We start from the raw sequence: 8884 nt of genomic DNA, 5'->3' as shown, positions 1-8884 counted from the left end.
AAGAATACTCCCCAAGGCCTCCAGGCAAATGAGTTATGGCAAATGGATATAACACATATATTCCAATTTTGTGGGCTTCTACATATATGTGTTAGTATAGATACTCTCATTTTATGCATGCTACCTGCCATGCAGGTGAGACTGCAGGGCACATACAGCAACATTATCTTTCGGCATCTGCAAAGATGGAAGTTCCTAAGAAAATAAAAACAGGTAATGGCCATCCCCCTATAAGTTGGAGCTTTCAAAGATTTTTGCAACAATAGAATGTTATTCATTCTAGCAAAATTCTTTAAAATCCACAAGGATAAACTATTGTTGAGCATATACATTTGACATTAGAATGGCAATTACAAAAACAAACAGAAGGAATAAAACATAATAATCTACAAGTTTGCCTTGGTCTTGAAATATTTACACTTAATTTTTTGAATCCTGTTGGAGATAGAGACAGCACCCCAGCAGAATTACATCAGGCAAAAGTACAAGAGCATGGAAAAAGGGAGAAGTCACAGGTGTTATGGTGGTCCCTGGAGATGGGGAGGGACTAGTCACCCAGTTAACAAGGGGTGGGGGTTTTTCTTGTGTCATTATAGGAAATTAATAGTTGGTGTGGGTGCTCTCTAAGAGCATAAAACCTTGGAAAAGTTCTCCCCATGTGTGCCCATGGTGGAACTTGATTCTACTCACCAGAGAAAGCTTACTCCCAAAAGACAACTGAAGAAAGCCACATAGGAAGCAGAAAGATGAATCCATTCCTAAGGATACCTGACATCTGTTAAGGGCCTTCAAATAGACCCTCTGGGGAGTGTTTCTGATTGTCAGTCACAACTATGTCTGTTTTTAGCTGGAAGTAGTCGGAACTTTGGTCTTTGTCCCCTCATATAAGTTAGGGGTACTGGGGGGCAGATAAATTAGTTATATTGTTGTTAGACAGGACTAGGCCCTCAAAAGGATTATTATGACTGTAGGTGGAGGCATACATACTAAAGGCTAGACCTTAAGACAAAAGATAGAATGACTGTACCTACATACTTCTGCTAGAGACAATCAGAAGTGACTGACATTCTGCTGCTATTACTATAAATACAAAAAAGGGGAGATGTTGGAGACCAGAAAAAGTGCTAATTGACCTTCTCTGCATGCACAAAAGAGAAAAACAGCAAACTGTGTTCCATGAGTAATGTGCAGGCTTGCTGGTGCGTTGCAGGTTGTAAGGAGAGTTAACAGCTGAGATCTGGTTGTTTACCTGGGTATATGACAGAAGGTACATGAATCTTTTTCTATCCTAATTGCTTGTTCCTGTGTCTGAGGAAATAAAAGTGAGGAGAGCCGAAGGCTCAGGGCTCCTTGTTAAAGACAAGAGCTCCCTGGCCCCTCTTTTTAATTCTGTATTTATTTTTCATCCTTGTTCACCCTCTGTTTGGGGACAAACTCAGGAATTTCAAGCAGGCTGAGTTTTCTACAAACATGGACTCTGAGATACATAAGCCATAAACCAGGGTTTGACCTTTGGCTCAGACATCTAAAGGCTATATGATCTTGGGCAAGTCCCTTATTTTCTTTGAGATTGGGTAAAAATAGTAATAATAGTTTTAACTATCCCATAGGGTTGTTTTTTTTTTTTTTTTTGAGGAAGAAGTAAGGATTAGATGTGATGCAACAGAAATTCCATAATATTCTAAATTACACTTTTAGTTGGATTTGAAGGAGTCAGAGGCTTGTTTCTATAGTTCTGCTAGTAGACTTTGACCACATTCCTCCCAATTTCTCCACCAGGTCTTTATGACCTGTTTCTTCTACCAGCTCATATTACCTTCTCCAGGACACTGCTCTTGGCTTTGTAGAACTGTTTGGTCCCTGTGCCACTTAGTCAGTGGGTGACTGTGGAACTTGAAAGCCTAGATTGCTGGTCATGAGAAAAGGACAAAGTGAGGTTGTTACTCATGCTATTGATCTCCCTGTGGGATTAGCTTGAGGCTGGGAATTTTCATGATCATGCCCTCACTTGAATAATAGTGATTCCAAGTCTTGCTTACTTCATTTCCTTACCAGTTTCTCTTGAGAACACTTCCTTAATAAATTACTTGCATACGCACCTACATTTCCAGATCTACTTCAGAAGGCCTTGACTTAAAAGACAGTGATATTTGCTGCATATAGACTAAAATAAAATTTTGATGAGTGGTAGCTAGATTTGGGATGAGTACAGATATAACTGTCAGTGGGATTGGTGTCTATAGTTGGGGTGACTGCTTACTTTTCTGTAAAGCAATTCTCAAATGAACTCAAATTTACAAGAAAATATTTGATACTTCCACAAGTTTTTCCATTCAACAAACAATTAGTTACTGGGTACCTATCATACATAAAATACCATACAAAGTAAGCTGTATTTGGGTAGCTGATTCACAGTGTGAAATAATAAATTTTTTTTTCTCTTAAGATTTTTAAGTTTGGGGATAACTTGTTACATAGCAATAACTAACTCATAACAGCAAGGAGTTCAGTTTGGAAGGAGTGAGGTGATCAAGGAGAAGGGTGATAGAAGAGGAAGTCAGAGCGGTCACAGTTCTCTGACAGTTGTCCACACTGCACTCCTAATGGTGCTGATTTGGAAGATCTGATTTGGGAAGCGGGGACCTGAGCATCCACAACAGTAGATGTTTCAAAACGCTGCAGGTAGTACTGCCATGAAGTCACACTTGGCAGCTGGTAGGAAGAGAACGTTATTCAGGTTGTGAGGACAGCACCAACAATGAGATTAACGCCCCAACATAAATGCCTGTGACAACACCACCAACAATGAGGTCAATGCCCCAACATAAATGCCTGTCACAAAAGGTGAAAGAGTGTGCTTGAGTGGACTACTTTCGTATCGTATTTTCTAGAAAAAGTACTCAGACTTATTTGACTTTAGGTGATGAGTTTGTAATAACCACATTGAACGTGAAGAACCCATAGATTTAACCATTTTTATAAGAAAATTTTCTTATTAAAGCATAGAGTGCTTAGGAGATAATTCCCCTCTTAAAAATCAACCCATAATATTTGTACATATCATAGGTTAAATAATAATTTGATACATGCATAAATATATACCGATCACATCAGGGCCATTAGATAAAATGAAATGAGAAGAGCCATTTACTGGTTTTCCATTTCCTTCTTCTTTCTGCTGGCTTCTATGTCTACTCTTGGTTAGAAGTTCTGATAAATCTTACTGTACCAACTTCCTCACCACACTGCAGTCATACCTTGATTCCCTGTATCTGCATTTTCTCCCAGTGTCCTTAAATCAGAACTTATAGTTAACATCAGTCATTTTTTCAAGGTGCTATCCAGACCCAGAATGAAGTGTTTTTGCCCTTGTGATCAGAATCTTTGATAAATCCTCTAAGAGTAAATAGAGGATTCTGCTGGTGTGAAAATCAAGGAATATATGTTTGCAATAGATACTTTTTAAGGGAGGAGAAATCATTGCCCTGGGTGCTATAATAAGCATTAACAGATACTGTCCCTAATGTAATTATAATAGTAGCATTTATGGTAATGGTAAATAGTCTTCATTGAGAACCATTAAAATTGCTTTTCATTATGAACTTGCTATGGTCGCTCTCAATTCTGGGCATCCCTTGTCCAATTCTGTGCCTAAGATAGTTTCCTTTTTAAATACTAACATCCTTTACCTTGCTAATTCTTATTTATTCTCTCAGTTTCACAAAAATATATCACAATCTGTGGGAAGCCTTAACCACAGACTAATTATTTCATGCTGACCAACAGTCCATATTTCCTTAACATTATATTTACTGTAATTTGGACACATTGATTTTCAAATGGTCTCTATTCCCTGGAAGATTCTGAGAGACCTGAGAACAGAGACCTTGTCTACTCTTGTTCTTCAAAGCCAAGCAGCCATCTACCTTGCCTGGCATATAGCAAATGATTGAAAAATATCAACTACAGCAGGAGTTTTCTTGTAGCCTAGTGCCAGACAGTGAATCTCATTGTTTATATGCTTATCTTTCAAAATATAACAACATGCAAAGTTTGTATTAGTTCTCATTGGACAGAACGGCTTCAAAATGGTTGACTCAGCCAGCTTCTCATAGTTAACAAGTATCAGAGTTGAAACTCCTAACAGTGACATGAAGCTTCCCTCTGAATAAGGGTCAGAGTATCAGGAGAGATGGTAGATTTAACTTGAGGGTTTAGACAATGTGATGGAGGAGCAGTGATTCATTTCTGAGGTTGATGTCTTGGCTTTTTAAATTCGAATTCAACAAATCTGGTGTAGCCATTGGCATTCCCACTTCTTTCTCCTTAAAATGCAACCTCATATAATCTGGCCCTAATGCTGCTCTTGGTATCTTTGCATTTGTCCCTTAGACTTACATGAAGTGAGTGTTTTGAGGCCCTACCATGCAATGGCACTTGTCTAGGGTCTGGGGGGCTCAAGGATGAAAAGCTTCACAGGTTGCCCTCACAGAGCTTTTATTGTGCTAATAGGAATCAAGTGAGTAAGTGCAATGGTTTGTCACAGTTGGAATTATTCTTTGTAAGTTTTGTTTGCCTGTATATGTGCTGTTTTCTGGATGCAATAATTAATTTTTATGGAATAACTTTACTTGTAGCCTTATTCTCAAATACGGCTGAACCTGACAAGGGTAAGCAGGTAAAAGATACAGGCCTGGCCCAAGCAGAGTCTTCTATGCTCAGGTCATATCAGCTGTCATAGGAAGGGAAAACTGTTTTAGCACAGGGCAAGATGGAACCTGAAAACTACAACCAGAAGGCTGATGGCGTCTTCTTTTTGCTTCAGTTGCTAGAAAAGTAAGATACCTAGTGACCTATTCTCAGGGAAAATCTGTGTAAGATGGAAGCAAATCCAGAAGCAAGTAGAGGAAACGGAGAAAATCAGGAATGATAATATTTGAGTACTTGTTATATTGTTGTTATTTATTTAAATTGTTTTGAGTTGATTTTCACTAATTGATATATATATATATATATATATATATATATATATATATATATAGTTATATAACTTTTAAGATAAAGATGTAGGCTGAAGGAAGAAGAGAAAGAAAAGATCATGTCGACTTTCAAGATAATATAGCAGAATAAGTGACCCAGAGCTAATTTTACAATTTACAGGTATTAATCAATGTCCATGAACTTCTAAAGTTAATTTGGACAAGAAGAACAGGCAGATTCACTGTATTAGATGCTGAAACCTATCACAAACATATATAAAAGTAAAAACTATGTAATATCAGTAAAAGATAAGAAAAAAATCTACATATTGGTATAAAGAATTGAAAGTAGATCTGTGTTAATTTGGAGACACAGTTTATTATAAGCTTGGCACTACAAATATATATTATATATGTGTTTTATAATATAGTATTATATGTAAATAATCAGTAATATGACAGTGGATTATATACTAAACAGTATGTTAAGAAAAGCAGGTTACTAGTGTATGGAAAAAATTAAGTCGGATTGTATAAGACACTAGTAATTAATCTTCCAGAAATTTTAAAAACAAATGGAACCATAACACTAAGGGAAAAGCACATCTTTGTGAATTTAGAAATAGTGATGAGAAAGTAGATACTGAGATACGAGAACTCGTGGGCTGTTGGTGAAATCTACATACCGTTACAGCCATTCTGGAGCATAACATGCCATAATGTGATATTTGTGGGTAAACACTATGTATGACACAGGCACCTCAGGTTGAGTACATACACTGGGTTTACACCCAGTACCAGAGTGGGTGTATATAGGGACATACTGGAGCAGAGTTTGTAAAGCACAGGTTTCTAAGCAGAGACCTGGAGACATGAACATATAGAACAAAAAACAGACAAAATAATAAATACAGTGCTGAAATCTTCTGCATCATAACATTTAAATAAATGTAAAATACATACATACACCCCATTGCTGTTTGTTTTTCAAAGATAAATACGTAAACCACACATATGCATATATATTATTTTTATATGTCACACACGTTTATGTGGTCACCTTTGGAGTGCAGTCAGGAATATAAAGAGGGAAGGAGTGAGGAAAATGGAAGTGAGATCAATTCCAAAAAGGAAACAAAAGGAAAAGACTCTACAGGGATTGATTATGATAGCTGGCTCTGAAATTAAGAGTGCGACTAGGCCAACTCTCAGTATTTCAGGTTAAAATAAATTATCATTGAGATTAAAGCTGTAATGAGCTAGGGAAGTGAAGGATGAGACTATTTCGTGTGGATCTCTAATCTCATGGTACTTGTGAGTAGCTCGTGACCAGAACTGTGGTCAGTCTGATACAAAGATGTGCTCTCCCGACTTCCTTTCTGCTGTAGTGACAGTGGAATTATGCTGCATTCATGCATCATTCTTTACAAGTAAAGCAAGTTGGTGTTTTTGCTCTAAAGTTAAACAGAAAGTAATTTCTATTTTTTCAAAAGCCCAACGACTTGTTGGAAATTGGTGTGTTTATCATTGTTAGACTGAAGTCAGTATTGCCCCAGTCTGAGGTTTCCTAAAATATTCAGTAGTATGCAAGTTTCTTGTTAATCTATGTAAGCTGTGTGATATAAAAGAGACCCAGCAGGAAGAAAACTATTAGGTTCTAAATGACATCTAACACTCATTACTGGCTTTTATAAACCCAAATGAAGCATAATCTTAAAGGGGACATAATCTTTTGTGTCTGTTTGCTTGTTTTACATGATTCATATCCAAACACACTGTCCATTTTCAGCCTATAAATGTACAAGCTGCATGAGGTTCAAAGATATGGCAAGTTGTATCATAAGAGTATGTTAAGAAGGTGTCCAGGAAATAAAATTAGGAAGGGGAAGGAAAAGTGCCAGTGGAGGGCTATAGTCCGACATGCTCACTGAGACCCATTGCGTGCTGTGCTGGGCGCTCCATGGAGTTGGATGCTCCTAAGTCATGCTGAAGCCGCAGCTGCCAATAACCAGAGTGGATGAGTCCTGGGCCCTTGACGTGAAGATGCGGTGCAGTCTAGAGTGGAGCCAAGGGGAAGAGCTTTATTGGCTCTCAGTGAGTACTGGAAATTGGGTCCCTGGGCCTCATGGAGCAGCCGGAGCCACCTGGCCAAGCTGGGGGAAGTGGTGGAGAGGACCATGAGCCTGGGCGCCAGAGCCAGGTGCCGCACAGTTTTCTGAAGATGCAGGATGCTGATCTAGATGTGGAAAAACCACATCAAGCTACCTCTGCAGAGGAAGGAAAAGCATGAGTGGAGGGCTGGAGCCCTGCGCACTCACTGAGATAGGTCTGCGCTGTGCTAGGAGCACCTGGGAGTCAGGCGATTCAAGGTCGAGCTGAAGCCATGGCTGCCAATAATGGGGATTGTTGAGTTCCAAGCCCTTCGTGGGAGGACATGGTGTGGCGTGGAGTGGAGTCAAGAGGAGAAGCTGAATTGATTCCTGGTGAGTGCTGGGGGTTGGGTCCCACCGCTGCTGTTGTTGGCTGGAGCACATCTTGGAGTTGGGCGGAGCAGAGGCATCAGTTGGCTGCCCTTGGCACAGAGAGGATAGGTGGGCTCTGATGGGGCTGAGCTACGCCTCTTGTTGGGATCTAATAGCCAAGGACAAAAAGGTCATGATTCTGTGATATTCACAAGGTACAACCTAAGGCCCTGAAGGAAATTGTGGGTCGACTGGCTCAGAGGCTAGAGGCTAGCCTGCACTGTCCTGCATCCTTGCCAGTACCTCAGATAACAGCAAATTGGGGAGGGCAGCAAAACCCCAGTCAGCAGTCTTTGGAAAGACCCTAAGCAATATGGAGAGGACCAGAGACCCCCAGGACATACCTGTCTGAAAGAGGCCAGAAACATGACAAGAGATAGAAATACAAAAAAACCCTACAGCTGCTGAACCTGGGAAAATAAGCCCAGGAGAGGTAAATACAGAAGAGAACCAGTGCAGTAATCATGTAATATTAGACACTGCATCAGCAGATATAAAGAAATACCTTTGTGACCTCATAGGCGAATTTAAAACTGTACCTCTGATCCAAGTGAAGCAAGATATAAAAGTATTAATTAAAGAAATGATAAGCCCCTCCCAAGAGAACACAGATGGAAGAAAGGAGGAACTCAGAAAAGGCAGAGAAACTTTTCATGAAGAATATAAACAAAATCTAGAATAAATGCAACAGATCCAAAGAGATTACCAGGAAACTAAAAACTCCATTGAAAGCTGGCAAAATGCCTTGACAGAAACTAAAGTTAGCCTTTTAAAACTTGAAGAGAAATTTATGATGTGTGATTGAGAAAGAAAAGATCTCTTAAAAATAACAAGAAACCAGGAAGAAACAATTCAAAGGCTAGCAGATGACAAAAGGATTTATAACTTAAGAATAAAAAACGTGAATGAAGAAGCAGGAGTAACCACAAATGAACTACAAAGAATATTCACAGATAAAGTTAAGGAAAACTTCCCAAGTATAGGAAAAAGAAATGTTACACAGATAAATAAGGCATACAGAACTCCAGCCACCTACAACCAAAACAGATCTACACCCAGACATATAATAATCAAGATACCATAAATCCACCATAAGAACAGAATATTAAATGTGGCCAGAGAAAAGAAGCAGATCACCTACAAAAGACAAATCATCAAAATAACAAATGACTTATCAATACAAACTCTCAAATTGAGAAGCGCCTGGGGGGATATAGTCCAAGCCCTGAAAGAAAATAACTTCCAACCAAGACTGTTGTACCTAGAAAAACTCCCTCTGAAAATTAATGGAGAAAGAAGATATTTTCAAGACAAGGAGGAACTGTGGAAGTTCATGGCCATCAACCCAACCCTACAAAAAATACTGAAGGACATTCCAGAAAG

At 38.9% G+C, this 8884-nt stretch overlaps 1 long non-coding RNA gene across 1 annotated transcript in view; it reads right to left on the bottom strand.

Moving 5' to 3' along the window:
- Positions 1-5750: 5750 nt before the first annotated feature.
- Positions 5751-8884, bottom strand: part of LOC134473969 (uncharacterized) — a 118740-nt gene continuing 115606 nt past the window's right edge. The window contains exon 4 of the long non-coding RNA XR_010044477.1: positions 5751-7610. This is a non-coding gene — a long non-coding RNA (uncharacterized LOC134473969). The remainder of the gene's footprint in view (positions 7611-8884) is intronic.

Source organism: Cavia porcellus, unplaced genomic scaffold (genome assembly GCF_034190915.1).
Source record: "Cavia porcellus strain 051 isolate PalLab524CR breed Dunkin Hartley unplaced genomic scaffold, mCavPor4.1 scaffold_29, whole genome shotgun sequence".
Lineage (NCBI taxonomy): Eukaryota > Metazoa > Chordata > Mammalia > Rodentia > Caviidae > Cavia > Cavia porcellus.
The sequence above is the reverse complement of the archived record's forward strand: the minus strand, read 5'-3'. Positions and strand labels throughout refer to the sequence as shown.